This window comes from Terrapene carolina, unplaced genomic scaffold (genome assembly GCF_002925995.2).
Source record: "Terrapene carolina triunguis isolate 2854851 unplaced genomic scaffold, T_m_triunguis-2.0 Scaffold461, whole genome shotgun sequence".
NCBI classification, from domain to species: domain Eukaryota; kingdom Metazoa; phylum Chordata; order Testudines; family Emydidae; genus Terrapene; species Terrapene triunguis.
The window spans coordinates 942993-951978 of record NW_020664812.1 but is presented as its reverse complement, the minus strand read 5'-3'; the positions used below and the strand labels follow the sequence as shown (position 1 = coordinate 951978).

At 55.9% G+C, this 8986-nt stretch overlaps 1 protein-coding gene across 1 annotated transcript in view; it reads left to right on the top strand.

Moving 5' to 3' along the window:
* Positions 1-8763: 8763 nt before the first annotated feature.
* HPN (hepsin) overlaps positions 8764-8986 on the top strand; it is a 34511-nt gene continuing 34288 nt past the window's right edge. Inside the window, exon 1 of the mRNA XM_029913117.1 lies at positions 8764-8905. The gene's annotated coding sequence lies outside the window, so the exon portion shown is untranslated. The remainder of the gene's footprint in view (positions 8906-8986) is intronic.

The window sequence follows — 8986 nt, the reverse complement described above, 5'->3', positions numbered from 1 at the left end:
CTGTTGTGACGAAGTGGGAATGTTCTTAATGTTTTCTCTGAATACTGTGTGGGTGCCTCAGTTTCCCCTGAAAGGTGCCAACTAAAGGTGTTGGGGACAAAGAGATCAGGTGGCCTCCTTGTCTGGAAAAGAGACAAAGTCCAGAGGAGGGGTGGAGGGAGTGTCAGTTTGGAGCTGGCTGGGGAAATGGGGAGAGGCCCAGAATTTGGGTCTGGGCTCCCCACCCCCCAATATGGACCTGACTGAGAGCTCCTGTTTTCTGTACCTACAAGCTCTGTTTTAGACTGTTCCTGTCGTCTAATAAACCTTCTGTTTTCCCGGCTGGCTGAGAGTCACGTCTGACTGCCGAGTTGGGGTGCAGGACCCTCTGGCTTCCATAGGAGCCCCACCTGTGTGGACTCGCTGCGGGAAGCGCACGGTGTGGAAGAGGATGCTGAATGCTCCGAGGTAAGACCCAGGAAGGTGTAAGCTTCTTGCCCTGGAGACAGTCTGTTCAGAGAGAGGAGGCTCCCCCAGAGTCCTGACTGGCTTCTTATGGAGTAGTTCCAGAGCATCCCAGAATCCCCTTCCACACCGTGCGCTTCCCAGGAGTCCGCACAGGCACTGACACTCCCTCCTCTGGCCTTTGTCTCTTTTCCAGGCATTAGGAGGCCACCTGATCCCTTTGTTCTCCAACACCTTCAGTTGGCACCTTGCAGGGGAGGGGCCCAGGCCATCAGTTGCCGGGAGACAGGGTGTCGGCCATTCTCTGTGCAGACAGCATCACACTGGCCCTCTGGGGCTCTACAACAATCACCCCCCCTTATCCCACCATCTAGATCCTTAAGAAATGCATAGGGGAAACTGAGGCACCCACACAGTATTCAGAGAAAACATTAAGAACATTCCCACTTCGTAACACCTATATACAACCAGTTATATACTTTAAAGGGTGTAAAATAGTCAAGTATTGTACTAAACACTATGATACCCCAAACTGACCGCCAAATTTAAGTTGTGTGTTTTTCCCCTCAGGTGTGGGCTCTGGGGTGGGGCTGGGGATGAGGGGTTCACAGTGTAGGAGGGGGCTCAGGGCTGGGGTTCAGGGTTGGGGTGCTGGGGGCACAGGCTCTGGGGTGGGGCAGGGCTGGGGATGAGGAGCTTGGGGTGCAGACAGGCTGCCCCAGGGCTAGGGCCAGAGAGGACTCCCCCCCACACACTGGCAGCAGCAAACTCTGGGGAAGGGACCGCTCCTCTTCTCCCCCTCCTCCCCGGCAGCACACTCACTCTGCACCACGGTCACTGCACATGCTCCTAGGACCCCTCAGGTCCAGAAAGCCCCCTCGCCTCCCCTATGGTGGGTACCGGGGGGGGGGTTGCCATCACGTGTGGCCTCCCCTGCTGCTGCCCCCACCATAGCCTCACTGGGGATGGGGCTGCCTCTTGCCCAGCGTGGGGCAGGAGTGGGGGCTGCGAGGTGGTGGCTGTGTGGGGGGGAGGGCAGGTTGTCACAAAATTCACCCAAGCCCCAGCTGCTCAGGTCTAGGAAGCCCCCCTCCCCATCTCTCCTAGGGTGGGTCAGTGGGTGCTGGCGGGGAGGGGACTGCCATCACATGTGGCTTCTTTCCTCCCCTGCTGCAGCCTGCTGCCCCTCACCCTAGCCTCGGTGGGGGTGGGGGATGGGGCTGCTCCTTGCCCAGCGTTGGGCAGGAGAGGGGGCTGCAGGCACGGGGGGGGGGTGGATCACAGGGTCAAACACTCACCGAAGCCCCAGCAGCTGCTCAGGTGAGTGAGATCCACTCCAGATGTCTGTCTCCTGGCCAGAAGTCCCCTTGGTGTCTCCTCCAGGTGGGTGCCGGGGGAGGGGAGGGCTGCCAAGCAGGTGTGTGCCTCCTCCCCCCTCCCTCTCCCGAGGTGCTGCAGGGATCCCCACTCACTCCCAAGTCCCGGCTCACACTCTGGGCACCGGCTGGGAGTCTCTCATCCTGCCAGCCCCACAGCTCTCCGCAGGGGCTCCCAGCTTTGACTAGAGCTGATTTGCTAAGGTAAGAAAAGCCAAGGTAGGAAAGGAAATGGTGCCCTTCCCTTCGGCAGTGCGTGGGCCTGCGCTGAGCCCTGCCTGCTGCTTTGCAGGAGCATCAGCCAGCCTAGCCCGCCCGCCCAGCTACGTACCTGTGCACAGCCCACCTAGCTACGTACCTGTGCACAGCCCGCCTAGCTACGTACCTGTGCACAGCCCGCCTAGCTAGCTACGTACCTGTGCACAGCGATCAGACCAATTTCCTCCCAGCCAGACAACGCAACAAGAAAAGGACACAGGCAACTTGGTTTGAGCATTGGCCTGCTAAACCCAGGGTTGAAAGTTCAGTCCTTGAGGGGGCCACTTAGGGATCTGGGGCAAAAATCAGTACTTGGTCCTGCTAGTGAAGGCAGGGGGCTGGACTCGATGACCTTTCAAGGTCCCTTCCAGTTCTAGGAGATAGGATATCTCCATTATAAAAACAAAAAACAAAACACCTTCCATTTAGCCCTGACTTGTCACTCACTGAGAGGCACCGTGAACTAAGGGATACTGCACTAAGATGGGACTCAGGACTCCAGGGTTCAACTGTGTGACCTCAGCCAAGTTACTTCTTCCCCTGTCCCCACTTTGTGCCTCAGTTTCCCTTAAAACCCAGCTTCTGTCTCATCTGGCGCCCCAGCTTTCCAAAGGGCCGGTGAGAACAGGCCATGAGGGCTTGGGCATGACTAGGGTTACCATACGTCTGGTTTTTCCCGGACATGTCCGGCTTTTTAGTCCTCAAATCCCCGTCTGGGGGGATTGCCAAAAAGCTGAACATGTCCGGGAAAATACTCCCCCCCCCGGCTTACCTTGGCTCTGGCAGGCTGTGAGCGGCAGGCAGATTCCCCCGCGGTGGCGGCTGCTGCTGCTGCTCCCCCCAGATGCCTCAGCTCTGTGTAGCTGAAGAGCCAAGCTGCCCCAGCGCTACCGGCTTCACAGTTTGCTGGGCAGCCCCCAGACCTCCAGACCCTGCGCCCCCGGGCGGGCACTTCCCCAGCGCAGCCGGAGCCCGGGAGGAGAAGCGCCCGGCCAGGGGCGCAGGGTCTGGAGATCTGGGGGCTGCCCGGCAAACCGTGAAGCCGGTAGCGCTCAGGCAGCTTCACGTGGCTGGGAGGGAGGAGGGGGAATACGGGGCGCTCAGGGGAGGGGGTGGAGACTTTGGGGAAGGGGCGGAGTTGGGACAGGGGCAGGGCCAGGGCCCTGTGGAGTGTCTTCCTTTTTTAAGGTTTAAATATGGTAACCCTAGGCGTGACTGAGGCAAAATGGAGCCAGTGACATCTCACCCCCATCTCTCAGGACTTCAGCCCGGAGAGGAGGGGTGGGAGAGATCCCGGCTGGCAATGGGATGTGCCGAGAGCCCGGGGTGCAGAGCTCTGCTGGGTTCAGAGAGAAGAACTGAACGGGGTCAGATGGAGACTTTGGGGCCAGGTCCATAGCTGGACATGTTGCCTTAGCTCTGCGCTATGCCAGCCCCATCATCATCTAACCCCACCAGGGTGAAGAGCGCCGTGGTTTGGGTTTCCCGGTCTGCCGCCAGGGCCCTGGGGAGTATTGCTCAGAGCACAGAGCATCCTTCCTTCAATGGGGCAGCAAGGGGAGAGCGCTCTGGGTCATGTCTGCAATCCCCAGGACTAGGGAAATGGTCTGGGCCTATTGAACACTTGGGAGAAAAACACGGCTAAAACCCAGGTGTTTCGCAGACGGGCTGAGAAAAGTCCCAACGCTTCATCCCTGGGGCTCCCAGGCAGCCTCCGAACAACCAGGGAGCGCCTGGCAACTCTAAGCTCGAAGATAAGCAGGAAACAAGGCTTTTTTGGAGCGGGGGAGTTTCCAGGCAGAAAAGAAAAGCACAAAAATGGCACAATCCAAGTTTTCCTGTTATGGGTCCCCCCCTCCAGCCATCATAATAATAAATAATAATAATAATAATAGTAATAATACCCAGCTCTTAGCAGTAGCAGCTCGCAAGGCCAAGGTCCCCAGCAGGCCAGTGGCAGATCCTGGTCTATCTACTAGGGAACGCTGCCTCTTTTTACAATGGGGGAATGGGGCTCCAAGCCACTCAGCAGCTGGCAGAAGCAGCACGGTTGCCTTAGGCTTGTGAGGTTCAACCCGCCTGGGTTTCCCAGATGTAGCCGGTGTCCTTTAGCTCACGGTTCCGGGGGTGTCTGCGTTACAGGAAGCAGAGGTTTAACCGTCAGGATCCCCACTCACTCCCAGAGGGGAAGTCAGCACCTATGCTCTGGGATATTCCAATTTTTCTATACATGGAAACATGTGTCCTGGAATCAATACAGGATTTTGCGTGCAAGTCACTAGCACCGTCCAAATTGGAACCCAGGCCTTTTGGCCAACAAGTTGTGTCAGCACTGTCACCGATATTATTAACTCCTCCTGGCAACCTACAAAACGTATTGATTGAATTGTTTCTCCCAGTGGAGCAATTACAATTGGACATACATGAGTCGGTGATAAGAACCAAGGAAGCCTTAATACCCACAGCTCATCTTATCCAACAACAAATAGAAGTAGAAAGTGTGCAAAGAGGGGTGGAAACACCTTAGTGGGCAATCCCAGAGGATGTTACTCTCCACCCAATAGTCCAAACACTCGGTGTAACACTGATGGGAATACAAGCCATAACACTAATTGCACTGATGGGAATGTGTTGCTACACGCAATGACAAATCAAAAAAGCCAAATGACAACACCTGGTTTAAAAAAAAAAAAGCTAGCTCTCAACACTGCCATAGTAATGAATAATCATTATAAGAAATAATCAAATGCTTAATGTTTTAAAAGAAAATGTTTGGACTTATACAGTATGTAAGGGCATCTCTATACTTGCCTACTCTGTAGGGTGTGTTAAACCAAATGTGTCCTTGTAGACGGTCTGGACTCACCCCTGCTGCACCTCCTGCTGGTCATCTCAGGAATTAGCTCTTCCAGCATCCTGGAGCGCCCCCTGCAGGCTGGTGATCCACCTGTCCTCTGGCCCCATGTCCCTCCCGGCCCCTTGCTGTGGGTGCTGCCCCCTGGCAATACCCATACACATGCTAGGTCTCCCCTCCCAGGGGAACCCCCACCCACTAACCCCACCTCACCTCAGGATAAGGCCACTGCCAGTCATCTAGCCCCCACTCCCTGGGGCAGACTGCAGTATAGGCCACTCTCCACTGGCAAGGAGGGTTTGGACCTGCTGCCTTGGCCTAGCCCTGGGCTGCCCTCTGCAACCCCCAGTACCCCTTGGCCTATTACCAGACCACAGCCTGGGGCTTTCCAGGCTGGAGCTCCCCAGCCCTGCTCCACTCAGGTACTCTGTGTCTAGCTCCCTGCAGCCAGGCCCTTCTCTCCCTGAAGGCAGAAAGAGACCACTGAGCTGCCTGGCTCCCAGCCTCTTATATAGGGCCAGCTGGGGCCTGATTGGGGCGTGGCCGAGCTGTGGCTACTTCCCCAATCAGCCCAGTAGCTTTTCCCTTTGCCCCAGCCCTCTGCCAGGGCTGTTTTAAACCCTCAGGCAGGAGTGGGGTAACCACCCCACTACAGTCCTATAAAAATGTATAAGGTACAAACATATACACGTATGCATATTATAATCCTGACCAAAGCCCATATCATCAACCACCAACTAAGTATAAAGGACTCCTCATGTCACCCACAGATTACACCCCACGCCTCAGTCACGGTCCACGGCCTAACATTCCCAGGTACACTATAAGGGACTAAAAACAATTGAAAAATAAAATCCGTCCATCAGTTGTATGAGAGAATGTGCAGACCAAGGGATAGATGGGGAATCTATTTCTGGATGACTGGAAAAAGGCTAATGTAATGCCCATCTTTAAAAAAGGGAAGAAGGGAGAATCCGGGGAACTACAGCCTCACATCAGTACCCGGAAAAATCATGGAAAAGGTCCTCAAGGAACTTGGAGGAGAGGAAGGTGATCAGGAACAGTCAACATGGATTCACCAAGGGCAAGTCATGCCTGACCAACCTGATTGCCTTCTATGATGAGGTAACTGGCTCTGTGGATATGGGGAAAGCGGTGGATGTGATATATCTTGACTTTAGCAAAGCTTTTGATACGGTCTCCCCCAGTATTCTTGCCAGCAAGTTAAAAAGTATGGATTGGATGAATGGACTATAAGGTGGATAGAAAGCTGGCTAGATCGTTGGGCTCAATGGGTAGTTATCAACGGGTCGATGTCTAGTTGGCAGCTGGTATCAAGCGGAGTGCCTCAGGAGTCTGTCCTGTGGCCGGTTTTGTTCAACATCTTCATTAATGATCTGGATGATGGGATGAATTGCACCCTCAACAAGTTTGCAGATGACACTAAGCTGGGGGGAGAGGTAGATATGCTGGAAGGTAGGGATAGGGTCCAGAGTGACTTAGACAAATTGGAGGATTGGGCCAAAAGAAATCTGATGAGGTTCAACAAGGACAAGTGCAGAGTCTTGCACTGAGGGCGGAAGAATACCATGCACTGCTACAGACTGGGGACTGACTGGCTAAGCAGCAGTTCTGGAGAAAGGAACCTGGAGAGTACAGTGGACAAGAAGCTGGATATGAGTCAACAGTGTGCCCTTGGAATGGGTTCCCTAGGGAGGTGGTGGAATCTCCATCCTTAGAGGTTTTTAAGGCCTGGATTGACAAACCCCTGGCTGGGATGATTTAGTTGGGGTTGGTCCTGCTTTGAGCAGGGGGTTGTACTAGATGACTTCCTGAGATCTCCTCCAATCCTAATCGTCTATGATTCTATGAATGTGTGAATGGAAAAGTAAGGTGGCCACATAACAGTGTTTAGCCCACTGGGCCATCTTCAGTCCATGCATTATGCTTTTCGAGGATGGTAGATAAACATCCTCCACATCAAATGGTAAAAAGTGGGGGAATGTAGTACTGAGTCATAAGCCCTTATATCAGAGGTCTGGTATGAGGCAGGACCTGCTCACAGAATCTCTCAAGAACAGGGCTGATCTTGCAGAAATACACATTGCTAAGAAGTGTTAATCACAGAGCGCTCACACAAACACAGCCTGATATCAAATGATACGAGAACATACCGATATCAAGGATGGTACAAAAACATTCCTCAAGGGTAACAGGAACACACTGACTGCTCCTAAAAGATAAGGTCAGGAGGACAGTACGCAATAGAAATGTTTTGATCAAACCAACATGTACAAAGTGATGGGTAATAACTAGCCACGTCAGGGGGCAGTGACTATGTCAGAGGCAGTACGTAACTTGTTTGTATCAGGGTATAAAGATGTATCTCAGAGGGAGTATCTTTGTCCAGCCGAGGGGGGAATGGAAAGTCCCACCATTCACTGAGCTGTGTCCATTGTCATGGGCATACATGTCTTAGTATCCTCGTAGAGTCTGCCAGGTGTTATTACCGTGCTTTGTCGACAATAAACCTGGCCTGGTGCCTTCGTACCTTAACGGATCTTGTGGTCATTGGGCGGTTTGCTCAAGGTATCTGCGCAGAGCTGGGGCAGCACACAGGGAGAACACACACACACAGCTGAACGACTAAGAACAGCATCTGTGCAGCACCCAGTGCAGTGGGGGTCCCCGATCTCGCTAATGGGAAATGGGTTCCAGATTCGCTCGCCTGCACCGGGTGCTGAAATGCCCCTAATAAGTCATGACAGGGAAGTGGCTGGGGGGACTTTGCACTTCTCTAGCGGCCAACGTTGGTCATTTCATTCCAAACTGCTCTAGGCTCTCAGGGTTAAAACTTGCTGTCCTGCATGGCCTAGTGGGTGGAGCATGAGACTGAGGCTCAGGACACCTGGGTTCTGTTCCCAGGTGTGCCATTGGCCTGCTCTGCGGCCTTGGACCAGTCCCTCCCCCACTGTGTGCCTCAGTTTCCCCTCCCAATCTAGCCCAAGCTATAATCTGCTGTGCATTAACCAGAGCAAATCCAGAGTGGCAGCAGGACTTGGGGGGCAGTAAACTGACTCCCGGCACCACTGGGCTCATTCCCAGCTGGAGCAAGTGCTCAGAGACCTGAGTCAGCAAACCCCTCTGGCCTGGGGACCTGGGTGCTGCCTGTCCCCACCGTCCCCAGGCACCTGTTCCAGGGGCTGGCTGGATGCAGGCCCTGAGTGGGCTTGACCCCTTTCTGCCCATGGGAAAGGGGCTAACTGGGTGGAACAGGGCAGGCTGCAGTCACATGCATCTCACCGTGCCTCAGTTTCCCCTCTATCCCCGGGGTGGAAGGGGCGAGAGGGGGACAGTAGAGTGTGCGCTCCTCCCCTGGAAAACGCCAGGCCTCGCAGCCAGCAGCTTGGGACCCAGCCAGAGCAGGTTTGCCATCTGCCGCCCCCGCTCCCCGCCTCCCAGCCCCTGCGCAGGCGAAGGGGAGCCCCGAGGTGCACAGGACACAATGGCCCCATTGAGCGAAGGGAGGCGGCACTGCCAGGAAAAGGGAGGGGGGCTGCGAGGGGCGGGGCTTCCTGGCAGGTCACTCCTCCCAGACCTGGGATGGAACCCAGGAGTCCTGGCTCCCAGATCCGCTAGACCCCCCCACTCCCCTCCAGCTCCGCCTTCCCCTCCCACATGTGCTGTGTGTAGCCTGGTCCCCCCAGTCCCCTGCCCCCCTCCTCCGGGGGGGGGGCCTGCACAGGTGTCCCGGAACGGCCCCGCCCCCTGGGCAGCCCGGCCCGGCCCCCCCCCCGGCCCCGCGCCCCCCCCCGGGCCCCCGGCTCCGCCCGCCCCAGGTGAACCACCGCCCCGCTGAGCTGCCGCCTGGGCCGGGTGACCCCGGCGCCCCCCGCCATGCCGGCCCCTGCCCAGCCCCGGCCAGCTGCATGGTGAGCCCGCGGCCAGCCGGAGCCGCAGGGACGTGTCACGGGTAAGGGACCTCCCGCCCCGGGCACTGGCCGGGCATCGCGCCCCGACAGTCCCGCCCCATGAACCGCGCCCCGGACACCCC